This window comes from Bubalus kerabau, chromosome 10 (genome assembly GCF_029407905.1).
Source record: "Bubalus kerabau isolate K-KA32 ecotype Philippines breed swamp buffalo chromosome 10, PCC_UOA_SB_1v2, whole genome shotgun sequence".
Lineage (NCBI taxonomy): Eukaryota > Metazoa > Chordata > Mammalia > Artiodactyla > Bovidae > Bubalus > Bubalus kerabau.
In genome coordinates, this window is record NC_073633.1 from 52,580,646 (window position 1) to 52,600,240 (window position 19,595).

A 19,595-nucleotide genomic window follows, 5' to 3' on the forward strand; every position below is an offset into this window, starting at 1 on the left:
CAGTGGAATAGGTGATAGACCTGGGTCCATTTGAAACACCAGCATTTCATATTTCTCTATGTCCACTTTCCATCTAAGGAGACATTTCTGTTCCATGTATTCAGCCTCTTGCTCCCAATTTCTATCCATCTCTTTAAAAGGTGTAAGCTATAATCCCCTTCTCACCTCTGCTTACCCTGGCAGAGGGCAGGAAAATTGGAAAATCTTCAACTAGGATGAAGATGTTCATAGCAGTACTAGTCACAATAGCTGAGACATGCAAGCAACCTAAAAGTCCATCACCATATAACTGGATAAAGAAGATACGGTACATACGAACAATGGACTATACCTCAGCCGTGAAAAAGAATGCCATCTGACATAATGCCATCTGCAGCAACATGGATTATTATGCAGCAACTACAGATTATTATGCCAAGTGAAGTAAGTCATAACAGAGAAAGATAAATACCATATGAGATCACTTCAATGTGGAATCTAAAATACGACACAAATGAACTTATGTACAAAACAGAACAAGATTCACAAACATAGAGAACAGACTTCTGGTTGCTCAGTGGGGGAGGAGTGGATTGGGAGCTTCGGATTGGCAGATGCAAACATTTTCTATGGGATGAATAAATAACAAGGTTGTACTGTATAGCATAGAGACTAGACTATCCTGTGATAAATCATAATGGAAAAGAACCTGAAAAATAATCTATATATGCATTTTTTAAAGATGTGGTGTATATACACAATGGAATACTACTCAGTCATAAAAATAAATTTCTCCATATGCAGCAACATGGATGGACTTGTAGGGTATTATGCTAATGAAATAAGTCAGGCAGAAAAAGTATTTACTCTATAATATCACTTATATGTGGAATCTAAAAACCATAACAAACTAGAGAACAAAAAAACCTAGTAGATTCACAGACATGGAGACAAACTAGTAGTTACCAGTAGTGGGTGTGGGGGGTACAATATAGAGGTAGGGAGAAAAAAGGATTTTTACGGGATTATATGAAGTTATGTATGTGAAACTTTTGAAAACTGTAAAGCACTATAGAATTTAAAGAATTCTTCCTCCATTTTTTTTTTAAGTGTTGTCAGTTCAGTCTCTCAGTCATGTCTGACTCTTTGCAACCCTCTGGACTACAGCACACCAGGCCTCCCTGTCCATCACCATCTCCCAGAGTTTACTCAAACTCATGTCCATTGAGTTGGTGATGCCATCCAACCATCTCATCCTCTGTCATCCCCTTCTCCTCCCGCCTTCAATCCTTCCCAGCATCAGGGTCTTTCAAATGAGTCAGTTCTTTGCATCAGGTGGCCAAAGTATTGGAGTTTCAGCTTCAACATTAGTCCTTTCAATGAACATTAAGGACTGATCTTTAAAATGGACTGGTTGGATCTCCTTGCAGTCCAAGGGACTCTCAAGAGTCTTCTCCACCACCACAGTTCAAAAGCATCAATTCTTCAGCCCTCAGCTTTCTTTATAGTCCAACTCTCACATTCATACATGACTACTGGGAAAACCATAGCTTTGATTAGATGGACCTTTGTTGGCAAAGTAATGTCTCTGCTTTCTAATACGCTGTCTAGGTGGGGTTCCCTGGTGACTCAGATGGTAAAGTTGTCTTTAAAGTTGTCAGAAAGATGGTAATCTGTCTGCAGTACGGGAGACCCAGGTTCGATCCCTGGGTTGGGAAGACCCCCTGGAGAAGGAAATGGCAACCCACTCCAGTACTCTTGCCTGGAAAATCCCATGGACGGAGGAGCCTAGTACGCTACAGCCCATGGGGTCAAAAAGAGCTGGACATGACTGAGCGACTTCACTTTCACTAGGTATTGTAGTCAGGGTCAATAAGCAAGGCCATGTCCTCCTCCTCTTTATTTAATGCTCTGGGGAGAAAGATCCAAAGCTCCCTCAACTATACATGGATCACATCACTCAAGTGAAAAAAAGGGGGACGGGGGAGCAGCAGCTTGCAATTCCTACCAGGTGCCACACACAGCATGTTCATCTTTCTATCTTGAGTCCTAGGAAGGTAACTGTATAAAGAAATGAATGACTGGATAAATAACTGGAAATAACAGGATGAACAACATCCTGTCCTCCAGGACTTCCATTTTCTAGCTGGAAGACCAGACAGCACAGTGTAAGTCCAAGTGCAGTGAAGGAGATTCAGGCTCAGAGTGGCAGCTAGGAGGTGGTGAGGCCTGCGTCAGGACTCAGGTCTTCCCATTCCATGTCACTTGCTCTGCTTTAGCCCATGTTGCGTTCTTGGAAACAGATGTCAAAAGCCTTAGAGGAACAGAGAGGGAGGAGGGCTCAGCTGGGGGTGGAGTGGCTGGGGAAGGCGGCAGGATGGGGTGGCATGTGACGCAGGCTCAGGGGAGGAACCAAACTGCCTGGCTGTCAGGGGCCCATCACTTGCACAGCTGTCTTGCAGCGAATCTGCTGGGAATCGACTACCACTTACTAGTATTCAATAAGCATGGTGGGGGGATGGGGAGTGGAGGTGAGATGGGGGAGGAGACAGGGCAATGTCTTTTCAAATGTATGTGTTTTTTCCTCTTTAAAAAAAAATGTTTTAATCATCCTTATCTGCTAGGACTAGAAAGGAAGGGACAAAAGCCTAGGATAGGAAAGAAATAGAGATTTTTCCCCCTCCAACCAAAAAAATACACCATGGGGACAGTCAGAGGTTCCTGACAATTTATCCCATCTGTGGAAGCATGACTCTTAAAATGGAGAATCACCCAGAAAATCTCCTATGGGGCCTGAACCTCTGCCATTTAATGATTTTTCCTTCTTAAGGGAATAAAGGTTAACAAAGTGCAACCTTTTTTCTAAATAAGGTCGCACAGTCCTTTTCGCAATCAGATACCTGCTCTGAGAATTAACACATCCAAATCCCCTGCTTGAATGGACATCTCCCTAATCTACTTCTGGAGAGGCACATGCTTTTGTTTAAAACCCCCAAGACCCTGCCAGCTGAGGTCCAGCCATAAGCAGAGACTGTAATTTAATTTTGCCAAGAGCTCAGGACCTCAGTCCTAGGGAGAATCAGCCCTTAGTAAAGGCTCCAGGGCCGAGGCACCACCACCCCCCCAGCCATGCCCACCCCAACTATGAGGGAACACACAGACCCAGGGTGTCTCAGGGCCCTTGGGATAATTGAAGATGCTAACTACAAACACTGAGGATCAAAATGCATGTGACACCTATTGGCCGGTCTGCTGTCCCTTGGCCTCCTACCATTTGTCTTCCTGGAAATAAAGGAATCCCAGTATCACCCTGACAGGGCAGCTGCACACCTAATTCAGGCAGATCTAAAAGCCACCTTCCTCACCAGGATCCTCCCTTCTAGCAGACAAGCAGGCTTAGTGCTGTTAACTTAGACGTTCAATTTAGTCACCCTGTGATGGGCCTTATAATGTGGGAGAGTAAAGGGGGTGATGCTGGGTAGATTTGGGAGAACTTTTGGTAAGGCAAGCTTAGAACAGATTCACTCCGGACAATAATATGCTCAAATTCAACCTATACTTGTAAAAAAAAAAAAGCCAAGGGTAGATGGGAAGACAGTTACTTACTGCATAAGTATTATGAGCCAGACATGGGGATGGAGGCTTTACCTGCATTATCTTGCTTAGTCCCCTTCTCACAGCAACCCTACCAGGTAGATGGGTTCCCAGCATTTCACAAGTGAGGAAATTGCAATTCAGGAGCTCTCTAACTGGCCTGCACTCACACAGCCATTAGATGGTGAGGCAACATTTGAACCCAGATCTGGGTGACCCGTGTTGGGCAGTATGGCTCTGCCCTCTGACACAATTGAAGATTCTCAGATGAAAGTTTACTGCTGAGTTACCAGTGCTGCAGCTGGCCAACAGCAGTTCAGAGACCAGACTTCCCAGATCATGGTTTACACCCATGAACTGGACCCTCCAGCTACAAACTACACACATCCTAACCCAGCGTCCCAAAGGAGGCAGAAGGGAACACAAGGCAAATGCAGACTTCTGATCCTTCTTCCACCCCAACAGGAAGGCACAAACACTCCGAGTGCTCCAATGTCACAAAGTGAGAAGGTGGCCAGAGCATCATCCTCGGCTAGCACACTCTTTCCAAAGCACCACCTCAAATCACCAGAGGCTTCAAAAGTGGCCATGTTCTCTGTGATTACATGAATTCCACCAGAGGAGCACTTACCCTGGTAGTCCAGGGGTTAAGAATCTGCCTGCCAATGTCGGGGATATGGGTTCTGTCCCTGGTCCAGGAACCAACATCCCACATGGGGTTCCTGAGGCAGATGGTCAAATGAGATACGAGAGAGGGGAACAACCCAAGGACTCTTATCAGTCTGGAGGGTTTTGAAGTCAGCACAGCATCCTGAGTCACAGAGGGGAAAAGATAAAACTGTGATACTTATCTACTCCTTTTTAAGTGGGAAAGTATACAAGATACTTCAGACATTTGCAAAAAAACATAGTAGTCTCACCTGTAATTGAAGGAAAGCTCCTAGTCTCACCTGTAATTGAAGGAAAGCTCAATCACTTAGCTAAAACTTGCTAATCCTGAATTCCTCCTTCCTGGAAGATCCCAAAGTAAACGAACCACCATTACATTCTCAGAGGGGTTTTTTTTTTTTTTTTTTTTTTTAAGATCTTTCTGATGTGGGCCATTTTAAAAGTATTAAATTTGTTACAACGTTGCTTCTGTTTTATGTTTTGAGTTTTTTGGCTGTGAGGCATGTGGGATCTTAGCTTCCCAACCAGAGATCAAACTCACATCCCCTGAACTGGAAGATGAAGTCGTAACCACTGGACCACCAGGGAAGTCCCTTCAGCATATTACTTTTCATCTATCCTAGCTCTTCTCAAAACCTTATTCTTCACATTTTCTGGACATCTTTGTTTGCATCCATCAGCCTCACCTTCCCTTCCCACACCTTCCCCAACACCTACTCCCCATCACAACCACCACCAGATCACATTTATCCAGCATTTCTACATTAGATACAGAGGATCCTATAAAAAGAAAGTGATGCTTACTTGGCCAAAGCCCCTTCCTCATACAAAAATACCATAGGCAGAAAATCAAATGATGCTCTATCAGTGTCTTTAAAACTTAAGAACATATTAACAACTCAGAGAAGCTTTTGCTGATACCAAGACACACGACAAGGAATTAAATTATTAACATTCTTCTAGGAAAGATGGACAAATGGCAGCCCACTCCAGTATTCTTGCCTAGAAAATCCTGTGGACAAGGAAACCTGGTGGGCTTCTGTCCATAGGGTTGCACAGAGTTGGACACGACAGAAGTGACTTAGCATGCATGCATGCATTGGAGAAGGAAATGGCAACCCACTCCAGCATTCTTGCCTGGAGAATTCCAGGGACAGAGGAGCCTGGTGGGCTGCCGTCTATGGGGTTGCACAGAGTCGGACACGACTGAAGTGACTTAGCAGCAGCAACAGCAGAAAAGATGGACTGTCTCCAAATCTAGCTGCCCTAAGGCTGTCCATAATTTTTACTCAAATTCAGGCATAAGCACAGCCTGAATATATGGCCTGGGAATATACGGCCAGGCATATTTATTTTTCCAAGCATCTGCCTCTGGGATGTAGTGAAGGTCTGCCATCACAATTTTTCTGATGACATGGACAAATGTGCTCTAAGTCATGCAGTGATAACCCCACAAATAAGTTAAGGCACTACAACTGCCTGGAACAAATCAAAACACTATTTAAGAAAAAAATGAATTCATAAATCAGTTTAATCTTTATAACAGTCCCTTTTTGAAAAGGGCAAAATCCTTGAGGTCAGGGGTTCTATCATATTCCTTTATATGTTCCCCCTCTCCAATATTTAGCAGGATACTGGGTAGAATAGTCAAGATGTACTGTTACTCATGAGTATTTTTGAAACTTCTATGCAGGTCAGGAAGCAACAGTTAGAACTGGACATGGAACAACAGACTGGTTCCAAATAGGAGAGGAGTATGTCAAGGCTGTATACTGTCACCCTGCTTATTTAACTTATATGCAGAGCACATCATGAGAAACGCTGGGCTGGAGGAAGCACAAGCTGGAATCAAGATTGCTGGGAGAAATATCAATAACCTCAGATATGCAGATGACACCACCCTTAGGGCAGAAAGTGAAGAACTAAAGAGCCTCTTGATGAAAGAGAAAGAGGAGAGTGAAAAAGTTGGCTTAAAGCTCAACATTCAGAAAACTAAGATCATGGCATCTGGTCTCATCACTTCATGGGAAATAGATGGGGAACAGTGTCATACTATTTTTTTGGCTCCAAAATCACTGCAGATGGTGATTGCTGCCATGAAATTAAAAGACGCTTACTCCTTGGAAGGAAAGTTATGACCAACCTAGACAGCATGTTAAAAAGCAGAGACATTACTTTGTCAACAAAGGTCCATCTAGTCAAGGCTATGGTTTTTCCAGTAGTCATGTATGGATGTGAGAGTTGGACTATAAAGAAAGCTGAGTGCAGAAGAATTGATGCTTGTGAACTGTGGTGTTGGAGAAGACTCTTGAGAGTCCCTTGGACTGCAAGGAGATCCAACCAGTCCATCCTAAAGGAGATCAGTCCTGGGTGTTCATTGGAGGGACTAATGTTGAAGCTGAAAATCCAATATTTTGGCCACCTGATGCGAAGAGTTGACTCATTTGAAAAGACCCTGATGTTAGGAAAGATTGAAGGCAGGAGGAGAAGGGGACGACAGAGGATAAGATGGTTGGATGGCATCACTGACTCAATGGACATGAGTTTTGGTGAACTCCGGGAGTTGGTGATGGACAGGGAGGCCTGGCGTGCTGTGGTTCATGGGGTCGCAAAGAGTTGGATGCGACTGAGCGACTGAATTGACTGACTGACTATATTTCACTTTTAAAAGTACTTTTCCCCCTGTTTTTTATCTTATTTTGTATCTTATTTTACTGACCCTAGATGGCATGTTGCTATATTGTTTGCTTCTTAATAAAAAGTGGGATCAACAGCTCTAGGGGTCAGCAAGGTCAAATATTCAACAGGAAACAGCGCATAAAGTGGAAGACGTTTGAAGCAGAATAAGCGTTAATCAAGGTAATATTGCCAAGGACTTCCCCGATGGTCCAGTGGTTAAGAATCCTTCTTCCAATGCAGGGGAGACAGGTTTGATCCCTGGTTGGGCAACTAAGATCCCATGTGCTACAACTAAGACCCAATGCAACCAAATAAGTTTTTTTTTTTTTTAAAAAAAAAAAGGTAATGCTGGCCACAAACTGAAATGCCCAGAGCTCTAAACAGCACATCTTTCCCACGTGGCAGTCTCCTGAGTCTTGAGTCACATCTACAAGGAATCCCATGATTGCTTAATGAGCTGGGAGCAACCATCCTAGGTCTTAGGAATCCCATGATCAGTCCAAGAGCTTACACACCTGATATTCAACACCATGCAAGGTAACCAGACCCAAGCAGCTCAATGTCAGAATCCATGTCAGAAGAGATCATGAAAAGAAGAATGCAGCGGCGGCAGCCTGGATCATCATCTTTTGCATTTGTCAAACACATGTAAACAAGGGATTTCTCCACATCCTCATCGATCCTTTCCACTCCTACATAATTTGGAGACAGGCAGGACAGTCAGATGGACGTCAAAGGGAACTCAGGGTTCACAAAGCTTTTGTAGTTCTGTCTCCAGGATTTACTCTTGCCACAGGGCATAGAGGATGCTCTGTTCCTGCCTCAGGCAAGTTTTTCCTATAAGTGGGTTCTGAGGACATCAGCCTTTTCACCTGCATTCAGGAGCAAACCCTGCAGAGAACAAGAGTGCCCACTTCAGGCAAGTCCCAAGTACAAAGAACACCGGCAAACCAGACTTCCCCTTAAAGGAGGGTGTGGTCCTCTTTACATGCTCACCTCCTCTGGGAAACAGATTAAATAATACAAGCTCAATATTAACCAAAGGGTCGCGGCTAAGATTAGTGTAGGACAGAAAGACATCTTGTGCTTTCTGACGTGATATACTGAGAAAGATTCAAAACATCATTTATGTAGCATTCCTGACAGAAACACATCCAATCATGAGGAATCTCCTAGTGAGGAATTATCATACAAATCCAAATTGCTAGGAAGTAACTGACATTTTTTAAGAGTGTAAGTCAATGCCATCAAACACACACACACACACAGAGGCACACACAAAGGCAGAGGGACTGTTCCTAATTAAAAGGATGACAGAGATGTGACAACTGAATAAAATCAGCATGATCCTGGACTGAATCCTAGGTCAGGGGAAGAGTGGCCATAAAGGATGTTATTGTCATAAGTAGCAAAATTGGGGCATGAACTGTATATTCAACAATAGGACATCAATGTTATACATCCTCATTATAAAGCAACTATATTTCAATGAAAATTAATTTGAAAACAATTTTTTTTAAAGAAAAATATATGCAGATTGGGGAAAATGTTATATATGTCCTGTTTTACTAACTAAACTATAGTTACAAAGAGGAAATGTCTTTGTCCTTAGGAAAGACATGCAGAAGCTATTTAGAAAAAAAAAAAAAGAAGCTATTTAGGGGTCAAGTGGCATGACGTGTGTAACTTCAAATGATTCAAAAAAGATAATAGGCATCAATATGGAACAATAAAGCAAATGAGGCAAAATAGTCATAATTGATGAATGAAGGTTAGACTATATAGGAGTTCTTTTATACTCTGGCAACTTTTCTCTAAGTTTATTTTAAAATAAAGCTTTTTAAAACAACATAAATTCAAATTCAACTTGCAAAGTATTTCTACAGTAACACTGGTTGAATAAGGCAAGGCCCCCATCCCATAGGAAAAGCACCTGTCACCATCCACCCACCCCCAGACCCAGGTGACTGTGCCCCTCTTCCACCTCGAAGTCAATATCTGGCCAAGCTCAACCATTGCGATTCATCTCCCAGGAATTTGAAACTGAGCCAGGAAGAAGTGAGAACAGTGAGCAGAAGAGAAGGCAACTTCAGGTACGAGGCTTCCGCATAAAAAGTGGGCAGAGAAGTGGGTCTGGTTTTGATGAGGAGGACGTGGTGACACAAGACAGGACTGTCTCAGAGCACGAATGAGCACATTGGTGGTTATGTCTCAGGCACACAGCAATCCCTCAATACAGGCTGGCTGCAATCAGCAATTACTGGGCAGAAATGTCTCAGAGCACGAAAGAGCACATTGGTGGGTATGTCTCCAGCACACAGCAATCGTTCAATAAAGGCTGGCTGCAATCAGCAATTGCACTGAACAACTCCACAACTCCATCCCACCCCCGCTTCATTTTAGCCACCTCAACTGTGTCTGTTCCTTGGCAACAGACCATCAATACAACAAGATTAAGAGTCCCCATGAACTCCTGCCCACAAACGTAGACTGGGGAGTGCAGCCACCCACCCCTCTCCTGCTCCCAAGCTGCCACCCTGTTTCCACCAAAGAAGGGATGGCTCCTTCTCTTCTCATACCCACAGCCTCTTATCCAGGGACAAACTGGCCACAGCAAAGGGTGCAGCCTGTAACAGAGACCGCTCAACCTCTACCAGGCACGACACGCTGTGGCAAACAGCCAGAAGGAAAAGACCTGGGCCTTGACCAGGCAGGAAACCTGGATCCTTGTACTACTAACCTCAGTGAAAACCTGGTAAATTACCACTCTCATCTGACCTGCAGGGAGACAGAATAATGGTACCCAAAGTTGTCCACGTCCTCATCTCTGTAACCAGTGTGCATGCTACATTACATGGCAAAATGCACTTTGCAGATGGGATTAATTTAAGGACCTTGAGGTAGGGAGATTTTCCTGGATTATCCAAGTGGGTCCAGTGGAGTCAAAAAGATCCATAAAAGCAGAGAACTGTTCACAGCTGTGGTCAGCGGAAGATCAAAATGTAGCAGGATTTGAAGATGGAAGAAAACAAGCCAAGGAAAGCAGATGGCCTAGAACCTGAAAAAGGCAAAGAGATGGAATTCTCCTCTAGAGCCGGGGTGCCCAAACTCCAGGATCTAATGCCTGATGACCTGAGGTGGAGCTGATGTGATAATAAAAATAGGAATGAAGTACACAACAAGTGTAATGCGCTTGTATCATCCCAAAACTATCCCTACCCCCTGCCTGGTCCATGGAAAAACTCTTTCACAAAACCAGTCGCTGGGGTCAAAAAGGCTGGGGACGGCTGATCTAGAGCCCCCGGAGGAACAGAGCACTTGATTCTAGCCTCCTGAGACTCATATCAGGCTTCTCAGCTGCAGAATTGTAAGATCAAATAGATTTATGGTGTTTTAAGTCACTAAGTTTGTGGCCATTTGTAGCAGCAGCACTAGAAAACTAACAGGGACTTGATTCCCTCCTCTGGAAATGAGAGGGTTTTCATCCTTTCTGAGAAGTGGAGTCAGTAGAACTCCTGGGGCACCCCTGGAGAAACCATGGCCCTTGACTGTAAGTTCTCAGAAGGTAAGTAATTCACAAAACCAACAACCTCCATGTCAGATGGAATTTATTTAGTATCACGAAATGGCACCCCACTCCAGTACTCTTGCCTGGAAAATCCCATGGACGGAGGACCCTGGAAGGCTGCAGTCCATGGGGTTGCTAAGAGTCGGGCATGACAGAGCGACTTCACTTTCACTTTCATGCATTGGAGAAAGAAATGGCAACCCACTCCAGTGTTCTTGCCTGGAGAATCCCAGGGACAGGGAAGCCTGGTGGGCTGCCATCTATGGGGTCACACAGAGTTGGACACGACTGAAGCGACTTAGCAGCAGCAGCCCTTGTTTTGTGGGCTTCCCAGGTGGCTCAGTGGTAAAGAATCTGCCTGGCAATACAGGAGACTCAGAAGGCATGACTTTGATCCCTGGGTCTGGAAGGTTCCCTGGAGGAGGAAATGGCAACCCACTCCAGTATTCTCACCTGGGAAATCCCATGAACAGAGGAGCCCCTGGCAGGCTATATATAGTCCATAGGGTGGCAAAGAGACACACACAAGTGAGCATGAGCATGCATGCCCTTGTTTTATATTTTGCCACTAGAACTCATTCTTTTTTTAGTAATAAAAACAAAATGTCTCCCAAGTTACTAAGTAATTGGCAAACCCCAGAGGCCCAGAACACCAGCATCCACATTGTATCCTCTTGATCAGTAAACGTTCCCCAACAACCACGCCCACCCCAGAGGGCTTTAGCGCTGTCTCAGATCCAGTAGTGAAATCACCATGGCTGCCTTCCAGATTTCTGAGTCATCTTCACCACTGCAGGTCCAAGCAGCAGCAGCTGGATTTTGACCTCAAGGCACCAAAGCCCAAACCCAGCCCTGGAAATTCAGCTGCTGCACAAGGCCCCCCAACCCCCACCTCCCTTCTCTAACATCTTCCCTATGCAACTGCCCTGCTGTCTCCTGGGAGCCATGCAGCTGGCTGAAGGAGACGCTGCCAAGTGTAATCCATGGGTGTAGTGATGCGCTCCAGCTACATCACGGGAGCTACTTAAACTGATTGCCTCTGTTCTCAGGAGGGTGTTTGAGGGTATTTCTTATCACGGAAATATTTACAATGAATGAAACATCTGGGGAAGACAGCTACTGTCCTAACTCTGATGCAGTCTCACTAGAAAGGCCTATGACAAGCCTCGTGGCTGCAGTGAAGATGGCAGTTTTTTTGAGCAGAGCCTATTTGTAGCTTCCACTTCTTTATTCTCCCAAGAGCTGGAGAGTGTGTGTGCCCCATGCAAGTGCAGTTCCAAGGACAAGAGGTCAAAGTCCATCAAAACAGACCCAGGAACAAGGAGCTGTTGTTCCTTCTGACAATCTTTGCTGCATCTACTCAAAACTGGGACCACCAGGTGGGTTTCCCAGGGGGTCTATTCAAGTATAGAGATTATCACCTCTAAAGCAGAGAGCACCTAGATACCAGGGACTTGTACTGGAAATGGTTCTAGCCCAAAAGGGAGTCTGTTCTAAGCACCGTGGTGCAGAAAATGGCCAGACAGGGTGCCGGCTGCTTTACAAAAGCAAGAAGCCTGTTTTAGGGTGGGCAGGCCAACACAGCTCAGCCATGGGGAATTTGATCACCTTTTTATCATCCTGTCATCACCCACTCCAGTTAAACCAAGATCTGCCACAGATGCCTGCCAAATGACAATGCAGGACCATGGCTCTGCCTTGGAGGAAAGTGCTCCTGAAACGTCACACAGTCATTCTGGGTGTCCGGGAGACCCCGGCCACAGACAGCCCAGCACAGCCACAATAATCTGCCCAAGAGTCTCCCTCTGAGCAGGAGCAGAGGTGAGGAACTGGAGAAGGGGGTGAGCCCACAAATGCCTGAGCAGAAGGGAGCCGCCTTCAACCTGACCCACTTCTTCCCTCTCCCATGTGCTGCAACACATGCTCCGGAGCATCCATCAACAGCACCACTGCGTATAAACAGAACGAGAAAGATGCAGAGAAAAGGAGCCTGCAGAGAGGAATCGGCAAGTCCGGAGATGAGGCCTCAAAGGCTGAAACATAGAACCAGAAAAGACATCCTGGCAACCCTTGCTACTCAGAGACCTTGTTTGAAGCCCTAGAAACTCCTAGACCTGGATTGGCAATAATTTTTTTTTTCAAGTCCTCTATATATTAAGCTTTCAAAATGACAAATTTTCAGGACTAACAACATTCTGTGCTAGTGACAGCTCTTGGGTCACTGGGCACCTAAGAGTATCTCATCTTCTTAAAGGTGAATTTTTAAAGGTGCATCGCTTCTGACCTCAAGAGTCTACAGAAATGCCACATGGTCTACAAATAAATATTTTAAAAATGCTCACTACAGTATTAACAAAATGTAGGGAGAGGGAGGGTAGGAAGCCCAGTCAGCAATGAGAGAATGAAAGCTCATACAACTTAATATTTTCATGTAAAAAATAAAACACAACAATTAACAACAACAACAAAATAATAATAATATGTGGTCTTTCAACATAGGGTCAATTTTTTTAGCATGGAAAGTGTGTCCATAATAGTTTTTTAAATACATTACACAGATTATTATACCATCTTAATTTAAAAGGAGAAAACATGTTTTCTCATGTTTTTTAAATAATGTCAGGAGTATAAAGAGTCCTACTACCACTTTGAAAATACCTTCCCTTCTCACAAAAAGCAAAGGGTGTCAACAGTATCCTTTATTGTTCTTAAAGCAGGTAAGGGCTCTGTCTGCAAGGAGGGAACAGTTGTGTCAAAAAAAAAAAAAAAAAAAACCTGCCAAATCCCCAGTCAGTCATTCCTTTAATTAGACATCTTGCTTTTTTAGGCTTTTCTTTTTTTAATAAAGAGAAACATGCCCCTGAGGGTCCCAAATGAGAGAAAGCATTGGGATTGGAAGTCACCATAGACCCACAACTGCAGACAAGGTCATACAACAGATCAGAACATCCCAGTTAGCTGGATAGGGGTGCCTCTGGGTAGTCAGCCAGAGGCTGCGGGCGAAACCCTTCCGTGCCCCAAACTCCACGTGCCCTGGGAGCAATGCTGGCTCTAGGGTTGGCATGTTTTGAAATGAGGGAGATTGAGAGAATCCTGCATAGAGGCAGAGGCAGGAAGAACCGCAAATCACAAAGTATCCAAATGTTGTTTATTGCTTCATTTGAAGGTCTGTCTCTATCCTTCGGCATCCTAAAATGTGTTACATTGTGAATTTTTAAGTATATCTCGTACAAAAAGGGGAGATAGCCCCAAATTTGGCAACCCTATAGCATGAAACAGAGGTCCAAGGGGCTGGACAGCTTGACTGGGATTACCCAAGGGAAGAATGTCATTCGAGGGGGAGCCATTCTCTTTCTTTCTACAAAATTTTTACTCCTCTTCTTTAATTACATGTTGTAAATTATCTTTGTAACTTTGGAAAGTACATTATATTTTAAAGAAATATAAGCAAAACCTGTTACAGGAAGAGTATACTTACTCTTCCTTTTTTTTTTTTTTTAAAGACCCTCATCCATCCTCTCCCCTATTACTGAAAATAATTGAAGAACCCAGAGAGGAGGACTTAAGTCCACAAAAGGCAAGGAAACACTGTTGTGTTTACCTGTTAAGGCTTGCAATTACCAGAGATTCCTCTGACTACTGTTACCAGCAGCCTGTTTGCTCAGGGGTTCATCAGCAGTGCTTATTAAGCCATTGCTCTTCTGATACACTGGCTTTAGACAAGCCAATGGAAGAGAGAAAATACATTGTTGGGTTCATTTAACAAATGTTTATTGAGCCTAAGGCTGAGTGCTGGGCCCTGGGATACAGGATAGATAAAGCATAATCCCCCTGTCCTCAGGGGCTCTTTTATACAGACCAAGAAATTGGCTTCAGACACGAGCAAAGAGCTCGACCAGAGGGAATACAGCCAGACAGCAGGGGAAAGCGGCACTTCAGCTAGTCTCCGAAGAGCGAATGGCCAGGATGAATACACAGTGCTCTAAGAGCATCATAGCTAAAACCATTCTCTCGTCTCACCTCCTTCCTTTCACTGTTGAGGAAACAAGTCCAGAAAATAGAAGCCACTAGACATTGGTGCCAGTATGAGAATGTAAAGTGCAGGTAAACGCTCTCGGGCCCAAGGTTACCCACTACAGAGCAAGGAGGTAAATCCAGCTCCCACTCGCTCCGAATCCTTAACTCTGGATGCAAAAGCCTAAAGAAGTGAGAAGGAGCTGCTTCCAAGATCCAATTTTATGTTCTCATGGGTGGGCAGGCCCACCTTGCCACTCCGGTGGGGAGGTACAGGCATGAACTTGGTAACACAGACTTTGCAACACAAGCCTAATAGTACAGTTCCTCCATTGCCTAAAACATGAGAATAGGAGTGCACACCTTGCCTCGAAAACCCAGTTATAGGGATTCACCTTAATTCTGCATTTGGTGAGTGATTCAGTGGTTCAGAACGTAAAGCATCTGCCTATAATGCGGGAGACCTGGGTTTGATCCCTGGGTCAGGAAGATCCTCTGGAGAAGGAAATGGCAACCCACTCCAGTACTCTTGCCGGGAAAATCTCATGGACGGAGGAGCATGGTAGGCTACAGTCCACGGGGTCGCAAAGAGTTAAACACGACTGAGTGACTTCATCTTCAGTTTCACTTTTCAGCTTATACACAAACTCAACATATATATGAAGCCAAAATCCAGGAACCTCATTCAAAACTTAAAACCCATAAACTCTAGAATTGTGTACCTGATACAGAATAGACAAAATAACCCTGAGCAGAATGAGGTTATTTGGAAATGGTCAGATACAGGAATCCCACACAGTGATCAGAAAATGGTCTTCAGAAACAATGCAATCAGGACTTCCCTGGTGCTCTAGTGGTTAACAATTGGCCTGGCAATGCAGCGGATGCAGGTTCAAGCACTGGTCAGGGAACTAAGATCCCACATGCCTCAGAGGAACTAAGAGTCCACCCAGCCAAAAATAAATTAATTAAAATGTTTTAAAAAATGCCTTCAACCTGACTTCTCACCTTCTGCCTCCAGCAGGAGCCATCAAGGATTAAGTTGTAGCCCTGAATCTTAGGGCTAAAGGCAGTTACGCAAGCCCTCTAGAGACCTGTCACTGGGGAGGCTGGCAGGAGTTAGCAGGGGTAGGATGAAAAGTCAGCCTCCCAAGTGCACTTTTCTCTTCCCAGTTCATTTCTGCGAAGCAATGATCAAGTTCCTTCTATAACTCAAGAGGCCAAAGTGCTACAGAAGCAATATTTTAAAGCTGATACACAGGGAAGGGTCATACCCTCTATGGGTAAAATGAGGGTGAGATGGAAGCAAAACAGCACAAATAATCAGCAATTCAGTCTTGACACCAGTAGTAAAGTTCGCTTTCTAGTTGTGATGCCGGTGATGAAATAAAGAAGAGATAAAACCCTGCCCAAGGTCCAGCAGACCAGGCTGGACCCTCATCTTACTTGCTACATGATCCCAGGCAACTGCCTTCACCCCTGACCTCAATCTTGTCCTCTATGAAATGGTCACTACCTGCCTCGTGAGTCGTCAGGAGGGCTAAGGCACAAGGTCATGTGCCACGTGCTTTGCCTTAAACCTCGTATGTTGTAAGTATTCTATAAACGGCCACTGGAACTATTAACTACCCAAGAGGCAAATCAGTCTGGCTCCTTGTAAAAACTACACGACTTTTGAGAGGCCTGACTGCAGCTGTACAGCAGAGCTGAGCCGGCAACAGCAACACTCGGGAGAACAGCCCCAGGGCCAGTTCACCAGCTGGATTCAAGACGCCCTCTTTGGCAACTGCGTCCTGAGCCTCCCCAATAGCCCCTTGAACCCTCTCTCTGCCTGCTTTTTCTGTGGTCAGTTCTCTGCTTCCAATATAGTCTCTCTTCTCAACAACCCACTTAAGTGCGTTAGCCTAGCTGAGGCAGCCTGCTCTGAAAAACAAGAAACAGCCCCAGTGTTTTCAGAAATGCTGACTTCAAAACAGGCACACTCATCCTACGAGGCAGAGACCTTATAGGATTCCACCTCAAGAATCTGAAAAGCGCAGAACTTAAAGGGAGGATTTCCCTGACAACACCATAACACAGTATAACGAGGTACGAACTCAGACACTGGTGAGGGTAACTTAACAGGCTCCCATACTCCCTGGTCGGGCTCATATCTCAAACCACTCAGCCTCACACCGTTCAAGAGACGAACCCACCAGAGAAACTCCCGCAGGGTCTCTGGGGGTTTTGCAGGCACACACCCTAGGCAGTTCACCGAGAGTCACACTCAAGGACAAGTCTCGTCGGCATCAGGATCCCCTTAGACCTTTCTTCTCCAAGTGTGAGATACAAATCAGCAGCTTCAGCATCACCTGGACCTTGTGAGAAACACAGGCTCACAAGCCCCACCCAGACCTACCCCATCGGGGTCCCCCTTTTAACTAGATGCCGGGGTGACAGTGCTTGAGAGTATTTAGAACAAATTATAGCCAGAATGGACTGTGATTGTCGACTCAGGTTTTCACTCAGTCTTTTCCTTTCTTTGTGGAAGAAAGGCAACTTTAGCCACTGGCACATAGTAGATAATCAATATTCGTTGAATGGATGAACAGATGAATGGGTAGGCTACCAAGTGACTCAAGAAACTTACCCTGTATTAAGTGCAAAGAAAGATGCAAGCATGGACCTCAGAGACATTTGGGGGCCGGGAGAAGGCGTCTTTAAATGAGGTTATCAGTGGAGGCCTCTCTAACAGGAGTTCACATCAGGGGCGGCATGAAGCTACGCTGTGATGGATGAGCAGGCGCATGCTGGGAAGAGTCAGCCCTACAGGTCAGCACCTACACTTGCAACATAAAGGGTCTCTGGCTGTAGGCCAGTAAGGATAGATAAGACTCATAAGTTTCTTGGTCCAATGGTTAAGAACCCACCTTGCAATGCAAGGGACATGTGTTCGATCCCTGGTTGAGGAACTTAGATCCCACATGCCGCGGAACAACTAAGCCTGCGCGCTGCACCTAAATCCATGTGCTCCAGAGTTCTTGAGCCACAACTAGAAAGTCCGCGAGGCACAATGAAAGATCCCACATGACTCGATGAAGATCCTGTGTGCCACAACTAAGATCCGACATAGATAAATAATTTTTTTTTTAATTTTTAAAAGAACCCTGGAACTAAGAAACTAAAGGGAAAAGAAAAAAATTATTTTAAAAAGACCCATAAGTTGGGCTCTGATGGTAGAAAAGAGCAGCTCTCAGGAGGCACATTCAGCAGGTCCCAGACTGTAAGACAGTTGGGGTCAGGAAGGCCGTGTCTGGAGTCACAGTTGCCATCTCCATGGCTCCTGGAGGTGGGTGTGCCAGAGGAGGGCAGAAGAGGGAAGCAGTCCATCAGCTAGATTCTGTTTCCTGGCCACAGACCCTCTAGCCCTGATTCCCAAGCAGAGACATGGAGATTACTCACTGTTTTCTCCAAGTCGATCCAGGAACTTGCAGCCAAGCATCCAAGGGTCCAGGAGCCCAGTCCAGATGTTACCCTGCAACAGCACGCTGGCCAAAAAGAGACAAACGATACGAGTCAGTGCAGGCGGCCACGTTGGTGAGTAAGCAACACTGTCTCAGCACGGAATGACACTGACGGGGTTCAGATGATAAAGAGCAGAAAAGCAAAGCGCCCCCTCGGAGCCAGTGGTCTCAGAGCGCTGTGCAGTGATACAAACGGCAGACTCCTCTGCCCTCAGCGTCGGAAGAAGCACCAGCCCACCAGCAGCAGCTCCAGAGCAGTCTCTCTGCAAATCCCCCGATATGGAGTCTAGACATAGGGCTGCAAAGGGCCCTTGGAGAGAATCAGGCCCAGCCCCTCTCTTTATAGACAAGAAAAGCCAACACTTAGAAATGACAACAGGCCTTGTCTAAAATCAGAAGAGTATAAAGGCTAAGCCAGGAAGGGAATGGAGGAAGCAAGTCTATAAAAAAGCTTAAGTTTACCTGTAAATTACCTTCCTTCAAGAAACCTGGGTTCTAAATAAATGTTATTCTTATCTGTTCTGGCTCTTAACAGACAGACAAAGCAGCCTGCAATTCCAGATCTTAATTGTTTCCCAAGTTCTCTCTCCTTTATCCCCAAAGACTTTGAAGAGCCAAACTAAAACTCCTGGTTTTCTTCAAAAACAAAAGAAAACACGGGAGAAAAAGAAAAACCCTGGGACTGTTCATATTTGAGTACAAGACGAAAAACCTAAAAACCCTGGAGAAAAACTTGAAGACCTAAAAATTCTGAATTTATGAGATATAAACAGCACAGAACAAAAACAAAAGCTTCTCTTCCATACATCAGGTTTATAGACCCAAGAGACTAGAACATTCCAGGGACATGCCTGGAGACCATAAGAAGTGGTACACTTCAAAGACGAGGGGGCTGTCTTGTTAAAATAAAATGGATGATCAAAATGCCAAGTCTTTAAAAAATGACACTTCTGATTTTTTTTTTTTAATGAATTGTCTAATTATATATTTAAAACATAATTGTGTAAACAGTTACCTCTTCCCCTGGGGTTCTAGTTCCAACTGACCTTGACAAATCAATGTAACCTTGGGCATATCACACCTAACCATGCACGTCTTCCATCAACTCATCCATGAAAAAGCAGTGATGGGATAAGACTCAACTCTTCAGCTGGAGACTTCTGAAAATCCCCTACATTGCTAAAACACGCTGAAAGTACCTCCCATTAAGTCAGCTTATACAAAGCATAGTTACTCGCCTACTTTGAAAAAATGAATGTCAGTCATAATAAATTTAAATTGCCATCTCTTAGGAAATAACTACAAAGTTGGTGTAACAATAGTCATGTTCTGTTTCCAGGGAGTTTACTTCAACATTGACAAATCTGCCCCCACCTGCACTAAATGGGGTATCTGGGTCTGTTTCCCCAAAGGTCCGTTATTATTTATAAGGATGAAAGTTAGGGTTTCTTTTGCACGAAGTGGAATTTAGGCAGTGAGGTCATTTGTTTTGAAACTACAGCAACCATCCAGTTTTTCCCCCCATTTTAGCATTTCAGTTACCCTGGGTCAAGAGTAAAAGATTAAGATTTCAGAGAAAATCCGAAGCC

The 19,595-nt window shown here is 44.7% G+C and overlaps 1 protein-coding gene across 7 annotated transcripts in view; it reads right to left on the minus strand.

Moving 5' to 3' along the window:
• TLN2 (talin 2) overlaps nt 1–19,595 on the minus strand; it is a 499,060-nt gene that overhangs the window by 391,116 nt on the left and 88,349 nt on the right. For 5 of the 7 annotated variants that reach the window (XM_055537745.1, XM_055537738.1, XM_055537740.1 and 2 more), the window contains one exon: nt 17,945–18,030. The gene's annotated coding sequence lies outside the window, so the exon portion shown is untranslated. Of the gene's footprint in view, nt 1–4,493; nt 4,524–17,944; nt 18,031–19,595 lie in introns of all 7 variants that reach the window. The other 2 variants (XM_055537742.1, XM_055537743.1) reach the window with 1 other exon arrangement.